At 38.6% G+C, this 21,040-nt stretch overlaps 1 pseudogene across 1 annotated transcript; it reads left to right on the forward strand.

Moving 5' to 3' along the window:
* The first annotated feature begins 5 nt into the window (after positions 1-5).
* LOC309651669 (arylamine N-acetyltransferase 1 pseudogene) lies at positions 6-20,526 on the forward strand (annotated as a pseudogene). The gene is made up of 4 exons (XR_014268715.1): positions 6-6,540; positions 9,897-10,082; positions 17,048-17,123; positions 19,631-20,526. The product of XR_014268715.1 is annotated as an arylamine N-acetyltransferase 1 pseudogene (transcript).
* The last annotated feature ends 514 nt before the right edge of the window (positions 20,527-21,040 follow it).

A 21,040-nucleotide genomic window follows, 5' to 3' on the forward strand; every position in this document is an offset into this window, starting at 1 on the left:
TAACTGAATCACTTTGCTGTACACCTGACACAAACACAACATTGTTAATCAACTATACTCCAATATGAAACAAAAATTTAACAAAATAAACTAAATGTGTGTCATTTAATCTCCAAAGGCTTTGAGATTTTCCAGCTGTCTTTCTGTTATTAATTTCTAATTTAATTCATTATGGTTTGAGAACATACATTGATTCCCTTTTTTTTTAATTAATGAAGAACATTTTATGGCCCAGAATGTGGTCTTTATTGGTGGATGATTCCATGTGAGCTTCAGAACAATGCATATTGTGCTATTATTGGATATAGTCTATTAATGGCAATTAGATCCAATTGATTGATTATGTGGCTCAGTTCAACTGATTTTTTTGTCTACTGGATCTGTCAATTATTGATAGAAAGGAGCTGATGTCTCCAACTATAAGTAGATTCTCTATTTCTTCTTGCAGTTTTATCAGTTTTTCCTTCATATATATTGATGATTTGTTGTTAGGCACATGCACAGCTTTACTTAAAGAATTGACCCCTGTATCCTTATGTTCTTTTGTATTCCTGATAATTTTCCTTATTTTGAGCAGGCTTTGTCTAATACTAATATTACCACTTCAGCTTTCTTTTGATTTATGTTAGCATGATTTATGTTAAGAAAGGGATATTTCTTCATCCCTTTACTTTTTTTTTTCTTGGTCTTAGCTATTCTAGGGCCCATTAATTTACATATAAATTTTAGAATAAGCTTGTCTGTATCTACATAAAATAAAAGTAAAATAAGAACAACAAAAAATACTTCCTGAAATATTGATAGGAATTGCATTACACTTATATATCAATCTGGGAAGAATTGACACTATGTTGAATCTTCCAATCCATAAACACAGTATGTCTCTGCAGGCCAGGTCTACTGGTGACAAATATTCTTATTAGTTTTTGTCTTTCTGGGCACGTCTTTATTCTCCTTCACTTTTCATGGATAAATTTGCTGGATACAGAATTCTAGATTTGTGGGTTTATTCTTTCAAACCATTAAATATTTTTCTTTACTTTTTGCATGGTTTCTGAAAAGAAGTCCACTATAATTCTTGTTTATCTTTAGTGTGTAAGGTGTTTTTTTTTCCCCCTCTATCTTCTTTCAAGATTTTCTCTTTGTCTCTATTTTTTCTGCAGGTGTCCATTTTTGGATATTTATTATGTGTGTTATTCTCTGAGATTTCTAGATCTGTGTTTTAGTGTCTGTCATTAATTTTGGAAAATACATATTCAGCCATTATTACTTCAAATATTTCTTCTGCTTCTTTCTTTCTTTCCTTCTTTCTTTCTTTCTTTCTTTCTTCCTTCCTTCCTTTCTTTCTTTCTTTCTTTCTTTCTTTCTTTCTTTCTTTCTTTCTTTCTTTCTTTCTTTCTTTCTTTCTTTCTTTCTTTCTTTCCTTCTTCTTCTGGTATTCCAATTACATTTATGCTGTATCTTTTACAATTGCCCTGCAGTTCATGAATATTCTCTATTATTTCTTGGTTTTCTTTTTACATTTTGGGAAGTTTCTATTGACATATGTTCAAGCACACTGAATCTTTAATTGGCCATGTTCAGTCTACTGGTAAGCCCATCAAAGGCATTCTTCATTTCTGTTATAAATTTTTATTTCTAACATTTCCTTTTTTAATAAATTTATTTATTTAATTTATTTATTTTTGGCTGTGTTGGGTCTTCATTTTTACACGTGAGCTTTCTCTAGTTGTGGTGAGCTGGGGCTACTCTTTGTTGTGGTGCACAGGTTTCTCATTGTGGTGGTTTCTCTTGTTGTGGAGCATGGGCTCTAGGCACGTGGCTTTCAGTAGTTGCAGCACGAGGACTCAGTAGTTGTAGTGCATGGGCTTAGTTGCTCCGTGGCATGTGGGATCTTCCCAGACCAGGGACCGAACCTGTGTTCCCTTCATTGGCAAGCGGATTCTTAACCACTGCACCACCAGGGAAGTCCCTCTAGCATTTCCTTTGATTCTTCCTTAGAGTTTTAATTTCTATGCTTACAATGCCCATCTATTCTTGCATGTTGTCTGCTTTTCCATTAGAAAGTTTACCATATTAATCATAGTTATTTTAAATTCCTGGTCTGATAACTCCAAAATCCTTGCCATATCTGAATCTTACTCTGATGCTTGCCTTATTTCTTCATACTGTGTTTTTTCATATGTTAGCATGCCTTGCAATTTTATGTTGGAAGCTAAACATGATGTATTGCGTAATAAGAACTGAGGTATGCAGGCCTTTAGTGTGAGGGTTTATGTTTATTTCACTAGGAATTATGCTGTGTTTACTGTTTTCTGTAGCTATAGATGTCCAAGTCTTCAATTTCCTTTACTATCCTAGTTTTGGTCTCTCTCTTGTCTCAGGATTGCCTGGAAATCCCTCATTAAATAGTGTCTGAAACTTGTACCTTTTCATCTGTAATTCTCTGTTATATACAGTAGAATTATTGATATGGTTATAAGGGATGGTGAGGAGATAAGTATATTTATAGTCCTATCATTAGTCTCAAGTTTTAAGTAAGCCTGGGTTTTGCCCCAAAGTGTGACCTTCAAAAGTGCATCTCAACTTTTCTTCCCCTTAGGTGAGGCAGAAATGCTGGAGATGATTGGAGTTTGGTATTTTCCTTACCTTACTTTGACTAGGCTGTTATACAGTAATTTCCCTTGAGGGAAGGGAGAGAACAGAGTTCTGTGACCTTATTTCAAAATGATTACATTTTCCTCCTTCTATCAGAAGCACATAGAGATTATTCTGTTGTCTTCACAATGAGAACTTGGGTGGGGTTCCTGGTGGTAAAATTCACAAAAGTGTGGAGGACTCCATGAGACTGAGACAGCCCATGGTTTGGAACTTTCAAGCTCATCTACACTGAGTCTCCAAGAGTTCATTGAAGTTTTTAAGTGTTCTTAATAATACTGGCTTCAGCTAGGGCTTCTAATCTTGAACTTCAGTTCACAGTAATCTCCGATTCTATGTATACACCTGTCTGTCTCTCTACTTTTTAGCAGTGTTGCTGAAATTTGGCCTCTGTACACTCATGCCAGATTAAATCTTGGAGTCAGAGTTTTGGGTGAAGTAGAAGGAAATCGCTTTATTTCTCTGCCAAGCAAAGGTGGCCACAGTGGGTAATGCCCTCAAGACTGTGTGCCCCACTCTCGAGGGGGTAGCAAGGAGTCTTATAGTGTTCAAGGCGCAGGGTGTGATCAGGTCATGGAATTTCTTCTGATTGGTTGGTGGTGAGGTAAGTGGGAATCAGCATCATTAGCCTTCTGGTTCCAACAGTTCTGGAGTCTACATGCTTGTGGGCAGCATACAGTTAACTTCTTCCACTTGGTGGGGGTTTCAGTATCTGCAAAACAACTGAAAGGACATGGCTGAGAATATTATCTATAGTCCTTGAGGAAGAACTAAAGATCCTTGACATTGTTTAATGGCTAAAGTATTATTATTTTGTCTTGCTTGACTGTTTTCCTTTCGTTCTGCATTTTCTCGCTTCTCTGATTAAATTTATTCTTTGACTAAAGTTTTTCTACAGACAAAAGGCAGGAAGAGAACATGGGTGGGGGTCTATTCTGGGAAGGCCTCATAGAGTCTTGTTCGGTAAAGCAGCATTTTTCCTCATGATGTTGATACACTAATGGATCTGTTTGATTTTTCAGGACTTGTTGATTTTGCAATAAGAATGAGAGGATTGGGGCTTCCCTGGTGGTCCAGTGGTTAAGAATCCACACTTCCAATGCAGGGGGTGGGGGTTCAATCCCTGGTCAGGGAACTAAGATCCCACATGAGGCACGGCAAAAAAAAAAAAAGAGAGAGAGAGAGAGAAAGAGAATTGATAACTTCTACCTGTTGGAGCAGAAACCAGAAGTCTTGGCAAGCAAATTTTAAAACAGATTTATTCAACAACAAAAGATCTTAAATTAGAGGTCATTGTCTTCAATAGATTCCATCATCAAAAGGGGGAGTTTTAGTTCAAACTTCCTATCTTTGCAAAAATGTAAGTCTGTTTGTTTTCCTTTAGCAATGAAATAAGAAATTCTTTACATGCTTTAATATTTGAAAGAAAACACTTTAGAACAAGTTAGAATATTTACCATATACAAGTTAATTCTACTGTATTAAGTATATTTATTTTTTTAAAAGCAGAATGCTTAAACTTTTCCAACTTGTACATACTGGAATAAAGAGGGAGTTTATTACTACACCTAACTCACCTCCTTTATGGTGAGGAGAATGCTCAGTGACAGTTCCAGTATTTCTCACTTCTGCTCTCCTTCCACATGGAAAGTCTAGGAAGTAGTCAGAATTTGGCTTGGCAGTTCAGATGGCCACCCTGATCCCAGGCCTACATCCTCTGGTGTCCCTGCCCTCAGACTCCAGGATCCATGACTCTGGTCTTACTCTCCCTTAGCCACAAGCCTCCTGACTTCAGGTTTCTGAAACAATTCTTGCTGGAGATTCTCAAAGGCCTCTGTTACTTTGGCTAGAATGATGGAAGCAATCTCAGAATTACAAACTTGCCATCTGGATCTTAATTCCAGGTGTCACATTTCCCAGGATCAGAGGACAATAGCCCTACTCCATTGAATGAAGCCTTTCCACAATTTCTGTCAAAATGACCCAGGCCCAGACCTGCATTCTGAGATTATATCCTTCTCCAGCAATATTTTTCTAGCAAGATGTCCTCTGCTATCCATCCTTCATCTCTGCTGTGCCCTGGCTACTATGGCAGAAGAGTGCTTCCTCGACACCTTGCCATTTAATTCACCACCAGTAAATGTGATGGGTCAATAGGAATATGAAGTGATGCTCAAACTCACTAAGAATCATAGAAGTGCAGATGAGAATTACACTGAGCTATCACTTTAGACACATGAGATTGGCAGACATTTGAAGGTTGCTAACCGAAAGTATCAACCAGGATATGAGAAAAGCAGGAAACTTTCTACACAAGAGGACAGAAATGCTCAATGAAATTAAGTACACTGATGCCCTGTCCTCTAGCACATTCCATTCCTGATGTCTATCCAAGCAAAGTCCTCATGTCCATCTACAGGGCACAAGTAGGAAAGTGCTGATTACAGTGGTGTTTGTAGTAACCAGGAGTTGGCAGCAACCTAAGTGTCCTTCACCAGTGGTACCGGTAGGTTAAATGGTTTTAGGTTGGTTTCCTCCAAAACCAGACCCTGAGATGAGGATTTGCATTCAAGTAGCTTACTTGGGAGGTGATTTAAGGAAGTACCACCATGGGAGTAGGAAAGTGAGGCAGCGGCTCTCTGAGACTCAATGAAGGGTACATGGTCGGCAGGTTACCTCAGAGGACAATGGAAGCTTCTTCTCACTGGAGAACATAGGGAGGCAGTGCTGGCCATGACCCCAGAGTAACCCCACCTGAGTAGGTGGAACACAGGGGCATTTATGCTCCCACTCACATTTTCCGGGCTGAGTGGTATTCCAGGGCCATTAGCTGCAGGTCCATCTGGATGGCCAAAGCACAGGCCAAGAGAAAGCCTTCAGGTAGAGAGTCCCAAGTTCATGCAGCATAATACAGGAGGCATGGGCTACAACTGTTAGTGCCAAAGAGAGAGCACAAGGCAACACTTGTGTCACAAAGATGGTTTTAGAAATGGGGGCGGGTGTTGTGGGATGAATTAGGAGATAGGAATTGACATATATACGCTATTGATACTATGTGTAAAATAGATAACTAATGAGAACCTACTGTATAGCACAGGGAACTCTACTCAGTGCTCTGTGGTGACCTAAATGAGAAGGAAATCCAAAAAACAGGGGATATATGTATATGTATAACTGATTCACTTTGCTGTATTGTATAACAATATTATAAAACAACTATACTCCAATAAAAAATTTTTTTAATTATAAAAAGAAATAAAGTATAGAGGGAAGTGATTTAGAAACAGCAAGAGTGATAGACCTATATCATTAACATAAATTAAAAATACATGCAGAAACAAAAGCACATTATATATGTCACACTCATAACTTATATGTGGACAAATTTAGGACACATTATACAGTGCCTCAGGGTGGAGTGGCGAATGGGACTGAAGATGGGGAAGAAAAATAGAAATTTAGGGGCCTCATGGAAATTCATGAGGAAATGCTGTCATAACCTGGGTCAGTGATTTAAAATATCCATCTCCTGCTCCTCTAGGTTAATGAACCTGCTTTTCCTGGATCCCCTTAAAACCCTAACCTCCCACGTTACACTTAGGATATCTGGATTCAGCCTCCCTAAGAGTAGGAACTGTATGGATTACAAGGTCACTCCACTCTCAGCCTGGTGCCAGGTCTCACCAGAGTACATTTGAACAAGAGGTGCATAAGGACAACCCAAGTTCCCACGACTACATTTCCCAGAGCTCCCTGGTGATTCTAACTAGATTCAAGGGGTGGAGCAGTTTGCAAACCAGTGAGGTTTCTTCCTGGGCTTGTCCAGGAAGTGGGAGGATGGCAGTCAGCCTGGTTCCTGGTTGTGGGCTCCAGGGGATCTCGGTAAGTGACACGTTGTGCTTTGAAATCGGGGCTTAATCCTATTTCAAATGTGAGTCCAGGAGACTAGATACTACACAGACCCGAATGTCAGGTCCTAAGCCAGTTCAGAAAGTTTGGCTGACATATAACTTGAGTCCTTAGGCTGTAATTACTGTACAGGATAATGGAGGAGATAACACACCCCAATTCAAACTGTCGGGGTTGATGCCGAAAGATCAGCTTCTCTGTACGCCGGTGCCAAATCAGATCTTGGAGACAGAGTTTTGGGTGAAGTAGAAAAGGAGATCTTTATTACTTTGTCAGGCAAAGGGGGACACAACAGCTCCTACCTCGAAAAACTATGTGTCCCAACCCAGGAAGATTTGATAAGGAGTTTTATAGCAATACTTCCCAAGGGTGGGGTTGTGGACAAGATAAGGATGTGTGCAGGGTCTCAGGTGGTCAGTCCCCTAATCTTAATGAGCTTCTCTGGTCCCTTTAATCTTGCTTCGGGTGGTTTCTTGGCTGCTCCTCCCTTGATTAGCAACTGTTCGAATCTGGAACTCAGGGAAGATCAAGGAGGCTGGAGTCTTGCCGACAAGAAATGGGGGACAAAAATAAGAGGCCAAGCCTCCATACCTGGGTGCCTCACAAGGCCCTGCTCAGTTTCAGGGTTAGAGTAACAGCCATGTGACATCCCAGGTGTGAGGACTTGGGCAGGTCATTTAAGCATCTCCAAAAGTCAGTTTACCCCTCAGAAAATTGGAGCTAATAAGAGAGCTTACTTTAAAAGTTTGTTGCAAGGATTAAAGTATATAAAATATAGCTAATGTGTACAACACGTGATTCAGGGAACATGATTTCCCTCTTGGATAATTGAAACAGCAAAGTCCACCTTCTCTATCCCCACCTGGGTGTGTCCCAAAGGGCCCAGTTAGTCCTGCAGTCAGCAAATTCATGATCACTCCTGCTCCTCCTGCATTAGCTGATCAGAAATTCTCTAATGATCATCCCCAAACTCCAGGGAGGCTGTGTTGTGTTGTCTGCACAGTTTAAGGGAATTCTTGAGGACGTTTTATCTTGATGGAAGGCAGACCCTAAAGGAAGGTCTCCAGGAGCCATAAATGACAAGAACCAGCTCTTTCACTGTCAGGCAGGCTGAGGACACCACTCCCTGCGCACAAATGTGCAGAATTCCACAGGAGAGAGGAGCCTGTGGCGGCTGACAGCCCCAGAGCAAGGGCTCTGTGGGCTCTCCCCTCTGGACTTTGCTCCCTTGCCCTGGCCCGACGCCCACAACAACAACACGCCTGTTGGCTCTTCTTTGATGAACTGACCTTTCCCTTCCCCCAAGTCACAGTTTAGTTCCTCAGCCACAAAGTGGCTGACCCCGCCCCCTCTCACTCAGAAGGAAGTTGTTAACTGCCAACTATGTATATAGCTGCATCCTGCCCATAGGCTTATTTTGTTTGCCCTTTATAGGTTTAAATAGTTCAGAGCCAACTTTAAAAATAGGCAGATTTCACCCACAACTCTGAGCTTCTGCTCTTCAAGAGGGGGAAAAAAAGAGAAACAGAAACATTCAGAACTTCCTGCTGCCTGGGTGTAACTTTTTTTTTGGCTGTTTTCCATTGGCCTTCTGTGCACTAAGCACTGTGAAGGACGGTCTGTGGGCACGGCTTGCCTGGCAACTTCTCTTGTTTTCATCCAGAAGATCACTGGGCTGGCCACTTGCCCCTGGGGGTGGGTTGGGTTGTGGTGTCCTTGCAGTGAGCCTCGGCACCAAAAAAAGGTAAGTAAAGGGAAGGGAAGGGAAAGGGAAGGAGAGGAAAAGAAAATCACAGCATATAGAATGAAAAGCCACTTAGAAGCACCTCTTAAAATTCTACTATTCATTTGGCCAGTTCTATTGTTAGGCATATACCCAATGAATTGAAAACAGATACAGAAAAAAGTACTTGACCACAAATGTTCTCAGCAGCCCTGTTCACAACAGCCGAAGGTGGAGCGGAACACAGAGACAGGACGTAGACTGGTGGTTGCCAGAGGCTGGAGTAAATGGGGAATAACTGCTTCATGAGTCTGGGGTTTTACCAGGGGTAGTGAGATATTTTGGAACTAGATAGAAGTCCTGGTTGCACAAAGTTGTGAATGTACCAAATGACACGGAATTGTTCACTTTAAATGGTTTATTTAGATCACGTGAATTTCACATCAATTTTTAAAAATCTGTTCAGTCATGACAGATATGCTGGCAGTAGGTACAGAAGGTTCCACCTCTGTCTAAACGTGTATTTATGCTGCTTGTAGCCCTGAGTGTGACATCAGCATTTCACTCCCTTCCTCTGGGCCCTCATTTTAGTTCCTGAAGCATAAAACAGAGGACTCCATTCCTTCCCTCAAAAGGAGGTTTTTTTTTTTTTTTTTTTACTATCAACTCCCTAGTACTTCTGTCCCAGAAACTTATTTTGTTTGGCTCTTCTATCTTCAGCTGAGCAGCTGTGTTCCTTTAGATTGTCTCCCTGGGCCTGCTCGGTGGTCCTCACAATACCTGCCTGACTCTGCAAGATTTAGCTCAGAGCCCTGGCTGAGCTGCAGGCCTTCAGTACATAAAGCCCTGTTGTCCAGTGGCCTCTGAGCAGGGCTAGCCTAACAGCTCCCTTTCCATCCAGAAATCAAGCAGATGCCCACCTGCCCTGGTGTCAGGGTGGGTTGTAGTGTCAATCCAGTGTGATGCCATGTCCTTCACTGAGATAGAGAAAAGGAAAAAGAAGGAAAAGGATAGGAAATAAAACACAAACACAACACACACACACACACACACACACACAAAGAAAAGCCACTCACTAGCACTCCTTAAGGCTCTTTTATTCAGTCATGCCAGAAGTGCAGGAAGTAGGTATAGAAGATTTCGTCTCAGTCCATAACTGTACTTGTGGTGGCAGCATCTCAGGGGTGAACTACCTCTGGATCAACCTGTTTTTAATTCTTCTATTTTAGGCTTTTGCTTACAACTTTATTTGCGGAACGAATAAGGGTTTCTTTAGTTGAAAAATAAAAAATAAAATAAAATAAGATAAAATAAAATAAAATAGAAAAACACTGCTGTATATGAAAGAGGTAGAGACCCTAGACTGGGAGCTGGACAATGAGTTCTTCATATTGACCTGCTCTCCAGGGCTACATCAAAAGGTAATTTGTAAATGAAGTACCATGTCACTTAGGGGTAAATCACAGCAGCCAGTTGACTATTGAACATTGACCATTCAACAAAATAACAAGCATTCATTTGGTGACAGAAGAAGTCTCTTTTGCCTGACTTTCAAGGCCCTCTGGAAGTTGCCTCATCTTGTACATCTTACCTTTCTTTCACACAGCTCTCCAAAATGACCACTGATACGACTTGTCAGGTTCCCCAGATTTAGAAGCTGAGGCCAGGACCATGTGCAAGTGGCTTATGATGTGCTCCTGGGAGAACTCCAGTGTCAGCCTGAATGTGAATTATAACTCAAAGTCTTTCAAGACTCAAGGCAAGGCAGCTGGGTTTTCAGAACATCTCACCAGTAAGTCACTGATACAGGGCCGCCCTGGCGGGACATGAAGTCCCTGGCACTTCCAATTTTCACATAGGAAGGCAAAGCAGCTCCAGGAACCCCCAAGAAGTCTTCCAAAGAGTCCGCAATGCAGCTCCTTAAGCACAAGGACACAGAAGCCATGCTAGTCAGAGGCACAGAAAAAGCGGTCAAAGACATCTAAAGGCTTCTCGGTGGCTTACAGACAGCATTCTCCCCACATTAGCCTCAGTCCTGAATCCTCACCAATGCCATGTGCCCTCTCAAGGTACCCTGAGCATGCTCTGTTCTTTACCCTCTGTACCTGAGGCAGAAGTCTATAGGTCTGATGGCTTCCATTACATCACATTTTTAAAATGTTTTTAAACTACTTTAGCCAAATTCTCATAACATTTCTACTCTTTGTTCTATATTAAAAGGAAACTATTCCTTATATATAGTTCTGTCTCCACCTTTGATTTCTTTCTTGAATATAGTTTAGGTGAGATTTCTGGCTGGAGTGGAGCTTGGACTCCTCAATCTTTCCAGTGAATACAAGAGAAGATGACTGATGACAGGAGATACTTTAATGGCTGATCTTCTGTATATCGGTGGTTCTTCTTCCTTTCCAGTGACACCATACATTAAGAACACTGCCTTATTTTTCTACCCCAATATCCCCAATTATACTTTACACATAAAGGAAGACCGTGTGCTACCATTACATATTGGTCTTTGCTATGTTTGGTAATTCTTGTAGTAGCAGTCAGGGACATAGAACATGATTCACCCCTCCTAACTGATCCTATGGCAACTAATCATCTGATTGGTTCCTTCTGAGCCCCCTTGTGCTGGCTCCCACAATCTCTAGGCTCAGAACCCATCAGTGTTGCTGTCATTTCCTGTGGTTGCACTTGCTACACCCTCCCCTATGCAACTCAGATGCCCCCTTTACTCTTCAGTCCTTTCCCTTCTCTTTTGTGATTTTTAGGTACTTTTCACAACTCATGTAACACTAAACTATCTTTCTGTTTTCAAAGGAAGTCACAATATACATTTTACTACCTCTTCTATTATTTCTAGAGTTCGGTCCAGGAGAAAGGAATTTCTGAGACTTCTGAATTAAAACTGAACATCAACTTGCTTCCATTTGCTTAGAAATGTTTTAAGTGCCTTTCTGGGAGTTCTCAGTAGATGCTCTAAGTGTGTTCTTTATATATCCCTTGAGTCTTCTCTAATATTAATCATGAAGCTGAAAGGAAAGGACATATCTGCACAGAAATGCTATATATCAAGAAATAAGGCTAGTTGTGTTTTCAGTTAGCGATTTTCCTGGCAACTGTTTTCTAAGTTTTGCCAGTATTTCACTGTGAATCACAACTTTAGTCATAGCAATTTCTTCTGTTTAATCACAGAATACTCAGGTAATATTTGGTTACTCTTTCTGATTTACTTCACTCTGTATGACAGACTCTAGGTCCATCCACATCTCTACAAATGACCCAATTTTGTTCCTTTCTATGGCTGAGTAATACTCCATTGTATATATGTACCACATCTTTATCCCTTCATCTGTCAATGGACATTTAGGTTAATTCCATCTCCTGGTTATGGTAAATAGCGCTGCAATGAACATTGGGGTGCCTGTGTCTTTTGAAGTATGGTTTTCTCAGAGCATATGCCCAGTAGTGGGACTGCGGGGTCATATGGTAGTTATATTTTTAGTTTTTTAAGGAACCTCAATACTGTTCTCCATAGTGGCTGTATCAATTTACATTCACACCAACAGTGCAAGAGTGTTCCTTTTCTCCACACCCTCTCCAGCATTTATTTTTTATAGATTCTTTTGATGATGGCCATTCTGACCACTGTGAGGTGATACCTCATTGTAGTTTTGATCTGCATTTCTCTAAAAATTAGTGATGTTGAGCATCTTTTCATGTGCCTCTTGGCCATCTGTATGTCTTATTTGGAGAAATGTCTACTTAGGTCTTCTGCCCATTTTTTGACTGGGTTGTTTCTTTTTTGGATATTGAGGTACATGAGCTCTTTGTATATTTTGGAGATTAATCCCATGTCAGTTGCTTCATTTGTAAATATTTTCTCCCATTCTGAGGGTTGTCTTTTTATCTCATTTATGGTTTTCTTTGCTGTGCAAAAGCTTTTAAGTTTAATTAGGTCCCATTTGTTTATTTTTGATTTTATTTCCATTACTCTAGGAGGTGGGTCAAAAAGGATCTTGCTGTGATTTATGTCATGGAGTGTTCTGCCTATGTTTTCCTCTAAGAGTTTTATACTTTCTGACTTTATATGTAGGTCTTTAATCCATTTTGAGTTTATTTCAGTGTATGATGTTAGGGAGTGTTCTAATTTCATTCTTCTACATGTAGCTGTCCAGTTTTCCCAGTACCACTTATTGAAGAGGGTGTCTTTTCTCCATTGTATACTCTTGCCTCCTTTGTCATAGATTAGGTGACCATAGGTGCATGAGTTTGTCTCTGAGCTTGCTATCCTGTTCCGTTGATCTATATTTCTGTTTGTGTGTCAGTACCATACTGTATTGATTACTGTAGCTTTGTAGTATAGTCTGAAGCCCAGGAGCCTGATTCCTCTAGCTCCGTTTTTCTCTCTCAAGATTGCTTTGACTATTCAGAGTCCTTTTTGTTTCCATACAAATTGTAAAATAGTTTGTTCTAATTCTGTGAAAAATGCCATTGGTAATTTGATAGGGATTGCATTGAATCTGTAGATTGCTATGGGTAGTATAGTCATTTTCACAATATTGATTCCTTCCATCCAAGAACATGGTATATCTCTCCATCTGTTTGTGTCATCTTTAATTTCTTTCATCAGTATCTTATAGTTTTCTGAGTACAGGTTTTTGCCTCCTTAGGTAGGTTTATTCCTAGGTATTTTATCCTTTTGGTTGCAATAGTAAATGGGATTGTTTCCTTAATTTCTCTTTCTGATCTTTCATTGTTAGTGTATAGGTATGCAAGATAGTTCTGTGTATTAATTTTGTATCCTGCAACTTTACTAAATTCATTGATTAGCTCTAGAAGCTTTCTGGTGGCATCTTTAGGATTTTCTATGTATAGAAGAATGTTATCTGCAAACAGTAAGCATTTTACTTCTTTTCCAATTTGTATTCCTTTAATTTCTTTTTCTTCTCTGATTGTCATGGCTAGGACTTCCAAAACTATGTTGAATAATAGTGGCGAGAGTGGACACCCTTGTCTTGTCCCTAATCTTAGAGGAAATGCTTTCAGTTTTTCACCATTGAGAATAATGTTTGCTGTGGGTTTGTCATATATGACCTTTATTATGTTGAGGTAGTTTCCGTGTATGCTCACTTTCTGGAGAGTTTTTATCATAAATGAGTGCTGAATTTTGTCAAAACCTTTTTCAGCATCTATTGAAATGATCATATGTTTTTTATTCTTCAAGTTGTTAATATGGTGTGATTTGTGTATATTGAAGAATCCTTGCATCCCTCGGATAAATCCCACTTGATCATGGTGTATGATGCTTTTAATGTGTTGTTGGATTTGTTTTGCTAATATTGAGTATTTTTGTGTCTATATTTATCAGTGATATTGGTCTGTAGTTTTTTTGTGATACCTTTGTCTGGTATTGGTGTCAGGGTGATGGTGGCCTCGTAGAATGAGTTTGGAATTGTTCCACCCTCTACAGTTTTTTTGGAAGAGTTTGAGAAGGATGGGTGTTAGCTCTTCTCTAAATGTTTGATAGAATTCTCCTGTGAAGCCTTCTGGTTCTGGACCTTTGTTTGTTGGAAGCTTTTCAGTCACAGTTTCAATTTCTTTACTTGTGATTGGTCTGTTCATATTTTCTATTTCTTCTGGTTCAGTCTTGGAAGGTTGTACTTTTCTAAGAATTTGTCCACTTCTTCCAGGTTGTCCATTTTATTGGCATATAATTGCTTGTAGTAGTCTCTTCCAATCCTTTGTATTTCTGTGGTGTCAGTTGTAACTTCTCGTTTTTCATTCCTAATTTTGTTGATTTGAGTCTTCTCCCTTTTTTTCTTGAGTCTGGCTAAAGGTTTATCAATTTTGTTTATCTTCTCAAAGAACCATATTTTAATTTTATTGACCGTTGCTATTGTTTTCTTCATGACATTAAGAAAGAATTAGGTTTTTAATTCCTACAAAACACCTTTCAGCATGCTTAACTTTCTGATAACACCCTCACCTGCACCAGTTTTGTTTTGGGAGTTTGTTGTTGTTGTTGTTTGTTTTTAGATCCACAGAACGTGAATATCCTTTTTTTGACAAGGCTTAGAAAGCTGACACTATCTCTTTTTTCCTCCCTCTATATGAAGAATATATTTAAATGAATGTTGGTCAGTAGGACATTTGTCAGCTATGGGTATTGGGTGCTCAACTGTCTAATATTACCATTTGAATGTTGTATATGATTGTAAGGCTTATGTCACTAAAGATTTTTATTCTGATTTTTCATGATCAAAATTCATGTGATATTGCATAAACATGCTTTGTAGTGAACTATAGTAGCAATAATTTCTGTACATGATCTAGGGTTTATTCCAGCATTTCTTTCCCTTTTTTTTAAACAAAATATTTTTTAAAAAAATTAACAAATGATGGAAATAGAAAAGTCTACATAAAGATTTTAGAAGGAGAACTTACAGGACACAAATTTGTGATTCATTAGATGAGACACTTGGATGTGATTCCAAAAGCTTTTATTGAGCATTGTCAAATTTGTAAGCTTCATAGGGATGGACATCATACTTATAAATGCCCTTCTATAAGGGCTACCGTAGATGTGAAATTCTTGACCTTAATATCATCTTTGAAAATATTAAATTGAAAATTCTGTTAACTTATATTTTAAGAATCGGCATATTGTATTACTGCAAGCGATTTGATTTTCAGCAGAGTGCAAAGTTCTTTCAAATGCACATGTCTTTTTTTCTAATTTCATTTTGTTTTAAAGCACTTTTTAAGTGTAGTTTTCTCATTTAGTAAATGTTGTCTAATTGAACAAAAAAGAAAGACAATAGAAATACATAGCTTATCACCATTAACCTATGGGTGGGATTCTTTGTACCATGTCACCTCAGGCCATGTCATCTTACCAATAGTAATGCACCACTGTTACAATTAGTGTCCATACTAGATTAGAACTCTGGTAACAGGGGACAGAAATTTTTTTCTACATGGGATTTTACAAAATACAGACTTTTGGGGGAGGGGGTGCTCACCTTACCAGAAAGTCAAGAGATAGCCTAATCCTCACCAGTGTCATGTGCCCTCTCAAGGTACACTGAACATGCTCTGTTCTTTACCCTCTGTACCTGAGGCAGAGGTCAATAGGTCTAATGGCTTTCACTTAAGTCACACTTTTTAAATGCTTTAAAATTACTTCAACCATAATTCTCATAACTTTTCTACTCTATCCTATAATAAAAGAAGTCAATTCTGCCTTTCTCTTCCTTAGTTTTTCATTTTGATTTACATCTTCACGGCTGATGGAGAGGTAACACTATTAGAATATATACATATATTTTTTTTCTATTATCCTTTTTGAGTTTTATTTTTTCCTTCAGAAATACCAATTATCTTTATATTGGATTGTCTGGTTTTATGTCTATTAGCTTCTCTCTAACTCTTTAATGGCTTTATCTCTTCATTAAAGCCATTGAGTATTAAGTTTTTCTTCTACATAAGTCATTTGATATTATGCTATATATATATTCCCCTTTTGTTCATAATTACTTATATATTATCTTTGTTGTTATTCTTTTTTTAAAAAAATTTATTTATTTATTATTTATTTTTGACTGTGTTGGGTCTTTGTTTCTGTGCGAGGGCTTTCTCTAGTTGCGGCAAGTGGGGGCCACTCTTCATCGTGGTGAGTGAGCCTCTCACTATCGTGGCCTCTCTTGTTGCAGAGCACAGGCTCCAGAGGTGCAGGCTCAGTAGTTGTGGCACACGGGCTTAGTTGCTGCGCGGCATGTGGGAATCTTCCCAGACCAGGGCTCGAACCCATGTCCCCTGCATTGGCAGGCAGATTCTCAACCACTGCGCCACCAGGGAAGCCCCTGTTGTTATTCTTAATTAGTTTCCTAAGTTATAAATAGTTCTTTTGATAACACTGTGTTATTTTATCACCTCATTATTTGGCTTTTTGGTATGAGTCCATTTTAAATGTTCTATCTCTTCAAGTACCTGTGAAGAATATCTTTCCATTGTTCGGTTTATGTTTCTTCTTGAGCTGGTTGTCTTTTTCCCCTACCTTTTGTGTATTATGTCCTTTTCTTCTGATCCCAGTCTCATAGTATATTTGCATTCTGTTTTTTCATCATATTCATGCATGTATAGTTCTGTCTCCATCTCTTATTTGTTTTTTGAATGAAATGTGACTGGTGAGATGTCTGGCTGGAGTGGACCTTGGACTCTGCAATCTTTCCAGTGGCGATGAGGGAAGATGACTGAAGACAAGAGATATTTTGGCTGGTCTTCTGCATACGAATGGTTCTTCCTCCTTTCTGGTGACACCATACATTAAGAACATTGCCTTATTTTTCTGCCCCAATATCCCCAATTATACTTTACACCTAAAGGAAGACAGGTGCTACCATTACATACTTGTCTTTTCTGTGTTTGGTAAATCTTGTAGTAGCAATCAGGGACCTGAGACAGGGTTCACCCATCCTTGCTGATTGTATGACAAATATTCATCTGGTCTGTTGTGTCTGAGCCCCCTGCTGGTGACTTCCACAGTCTCCAGGCTTAGAACCCACCAGTTTTGCTCCCATGTCCCATCATTGTACATTCAGCTCTCTTCTCTATGCAACCCAAAGGCCATTTTACTCCTTCTGTTTTGTGATTTTAAAATATTCTTCATATTCATGTCCCAATGAGAACTACTGTCCTTGTTTTCAAGGAAGAATATGATATATTTTAAACTATTTTTTTCTTTTATTTCTACAGTGTGAACTAGAAAGAACTATCCTAAGTCTTCTGAATTAAAACTGAGACTCAATCTACATTGAACTTCCTCAGAAAGGTATGCTTTTCTGAGACATCTCAGCTGGCTCCCTATGTGTGTTCACACTCCCTCCTTTTATTCTTTTCTTATATTTATGATCAAGCAAAATGAAATGGTATATCAGTGCACATCTAAATTACAAGTCAATATATAAACTTTGCAGTGTTTCACCCAGTTTTATCCTGACAACTACTTTCTAGTGCCTCCATATTTCACCTTCTATCATAACTTCAGTAGTACAAAATCTCTTATATTTAGTAATGGAATATGCAGGTATAATTTGGTTATAACATGTTGCTTGCATCCAGACCCCTATACTGTCTTCTTCTCAATGAACTTGAAGTTACTAAATTCTAAGTTAACATAATATCTATTTTTTTAACGTCTTTATTGGAGTATAATTGCTTTACATTGTTTTGTTGGTTTCTGCTGTATAACAAAGTGAATCAACTATATGTACACATATATCCCCATATCCCCTCCAGAAGGAACAAAGAAAAATCTTTAAAATCAAAAGATAGCTTTACAAAATATACATTAATGTCCAAATAAAAAGATGTTGGTTAACCCAGAAATGAATTGGCCAGGCAGGTCCAAATCATATTTCTTTTCTTCCACATCATCTGCCCTCCTTACTTACTTAGCACTGATTCTGGATACAGAAGCAGAAGAGGGTCTGTGGTGGTCTGGCTAAGTTGTTATCTCAGTGTCTGAGTGGTAGAGTTTTTGGCTTGTGCAGATGTTGAAAAAGGATACTGATGCATGTAAAGATGAGAAGAAATGAAATAAGCTTAAGAGATTTGGAAGAGATCAGATTGCAGACATCAAGAATAGAAAAAGTTGAAACACTAGCAAAATGGGAAGAATAACTGATCAAAAAAGAGAATTAAGTGAATCTGAAAGAAATGACATTAAGAAGGACAACAGGAATACATAACTTATCACCATTAACCTAGGGGCAGGGCCTTTTGTAGCCTCTCACCTCAGGCCATGTCATTTACCAGTGGTAATGCACCACTGTTACAATCAGTGTCCACACTGGATTATGACTCTGGTATCAGGGGACAGAAACATTTCCTACATGAGATTTTACAAAATAAGGGCTTCTTTTTTTTTTTCTGGTTTACCTTACCAGAAAGTCTAGATATAGCTTAAGACTTGATTTTTGTCTTTTCTCATCTTTCCTTTTCCTGCTTTTCATCCCTCAACTCAATACATTCTTTGTTGATATTATTCTTCAGCAAGTTCTCCTAGTAGATTTGAGCAAATATCGTACCAGGTTCTGGCCCTGCAGTAGAAGCATCTGCTTAGGTTTCAGCAAAAGTTCCTCAACAGAATCTTATTGAACTGACTTGGACCACATGCCATCCACGAGCAAAACACTGGTCCTAGAGCAAATGTGCTTTGAATTACGCCTACCTGGGTCACGTGTCTATTCATTCAGCTCAGTATGTACAGCTCACTCTCCATACAAGCCAGACATAATTTGATGATGGTGCATTTTGTCCAAACTGCAGCCTTCCCCTACTGCCCTTCTCCCAGTGATTTCTCATCTCAGAGTAAAAGACAAAAGGTCAGATCTCATCTCAATCCATGCTTCCACTTACTCCCTCTGCTCCCTTCATCCTGTCTTCCTTGAATGTTCTTTGGAGACTCTAGGCAGGTTCTAGTTTAGGGTTTTGTTTTTTTTTTAACTCTCTGGTCCTTCTTCCTAAATCATCCTCCCACACGTGTGGACATGGCTCATTCTCTCATATCCTTAAAGTCATAGTGAATCTTCCTCTGCCCACCTTACTGGAAACTGAAGCTCTCTCTGTGCACATCTTATCTACCTTCTTTGCTTTATTTTCCCCAGAACACTTATCACTATCTAAGAAATTGCATGTTTTTTAAATTCATTTAATTCACTATCTGTGTTATACCAGACCCCACTAAAATGTAAGATTCTTTAAGATAAGCAACCACTAGGTCAGTAACATATACATAATAGATTTTCAGTAAACTATTTATTGAATAAATCAATAAATCAGTTTGTGAATGAATATGAATCTTTGAGTGGGGAAATTTGTGTAAGGTTCAGCTGAAGAGGATATTGAGTTGGTCAACTACCATGAATGAAAGTACTATATTATATAATTCTCCTGTTTTTATTAGAAGCTATTTGTAAACTCTATTTTAATTGATAGCAACTTGCACCTCTCCTTATTCATCACCAAGAAAACCACATGTAAGCTGTTTATCATTTTACTCATCACTTCATCTGGATTTCCAACTTCTCATGCTCAAAACATGGAAGAAGTGATAATATTTTTCTTTCAGCGTTACTCGCACCATTAAGTGAACTTATGCATGTGAAAGCCATTAATACACCAAAAGCACACCCAACAAAGACTTATAATTACAGATATTTATAACCATTGTTTGTGTTTACATGTTTAAAATACATTTGTTATCATTAGGCTAATCAAAGAAATCCAAGTACAAAAGTAATATATTTGTTTTTGTTTTGTTTTCCTTGCCTTAAGGAATCATGAACATTGAAGCATATTTTGAAAGAATTGGTTATAAACACTGTAGGAACAAATTGGACTTGGAAACATTAACTGACATTCTTCAGCACCAGATCCGAGCCATTCCCTTTGAGAACCTTAACATCCATTGTTGGGAAGCCATGGAGTTGGGCTTAGAGGCCACTTTTGATCAAATTGTGAGGAGGAACCGAGGTGGGTGGTGTCTCCAAGTCAATCATCTTCTGTACTGGGCTCTGACCACAATTGGCTTTGAGACCACGATATTGGGAGGGTATGTATACAACACTTCAGCAAACAAATATAGCAATGCCATGATTCACCTCCTGCTGAAGGTGACCATTGATGGCAGGAACTACATAGCTGATGCTGGATTTGGATGCTCTTAACAGATGTGGCAGCCTCTAGAGTTAATTTCTGGGAAGGATCAGCCCCAAGTGCCTTGCATCTTTTGCTTGACAGAAGAGAGAGGAATCTGGTACCTGGACCAAATCAGAAGAGAACAGTATATCCCAAACCAAGAATTTCTTAATTCTGAGCTCCTGGAAAAGAATAAATATCGGAAAATCTACTCTTTTACTCTTGAACCTCGAACAATTGAAGACTTTGAGTCTGTGAATATATACCTTCAGGAATCTCCAGCATCTGTCTTTACAAGCAAGTCATTTTGTTCCTTGCAGACTCCAGAAGGTGTTCACTGTTTAGTGGGCTTCACCCTTACCTACAGGAGATTCAATTATAAGGACAATACAGATTTGGTAGAGTTTAACACACTGAATGAAGAAGAAGTAAAAGAAAATCTAAAAAATATATTTAATATTTCCTTGGAGAAAAAGTTTGTCCCCAAACATGGTGATAAACTTTTTACCACATAGAGTAAGCAGAAAAAATGGTCTCAGCCACGATGAAGAGTGGTCCCCGCTTGCCACAACTGGAGAAAGCCCTCGCACGTAAGCAAAGACTCAACACAGTCTTAAATAAATAAATAAATAAATAAATAAATAAATAAATAAAATGGCTACTGTAGCCAAAAAGTTTTACAAAAATAATCTTTTAAAAAAAAATGGTCTCAGTATTACTTCTGGTGCTCTAACTTTTTATTATAAAAAAATTTTTAACATCTATAAAAGTAGAGAGAATGAAATAATAAACCTCCATTTGTTTATCACTCAGTTTATCAGCTACAAACTAGAGGCCTATCTATCATATTTTCTCAATGCTTCCACATTATATTGAAGAAAATGCTAGACATCAAATCATTTCACCTTTAAAAGTGTCAGCATATATAATTAGATAACATTTAAAAAAACATAACCATATACCTTTTCAAAAATAATAATAGCAAAGATGCTTTAATGATGGCCTATGGTTTTCTTGAGGAAAAAGTGATTTATACTAGAAAACTTT

The sequence above is a fragment of the Balaenoptera physalus genome, assembly GCF_965194825.1.
Source record: "Balaenoptera physalus genome assembly, chromosome: 21".
NCBI classification, from domain to species: domain Eukaryota; kingdom Metazoa; phylum Chordata; class Mammalia; order Artiodactyla; family Balaenopteridae; genus Balaenoptera; species Balaenoptera physalus.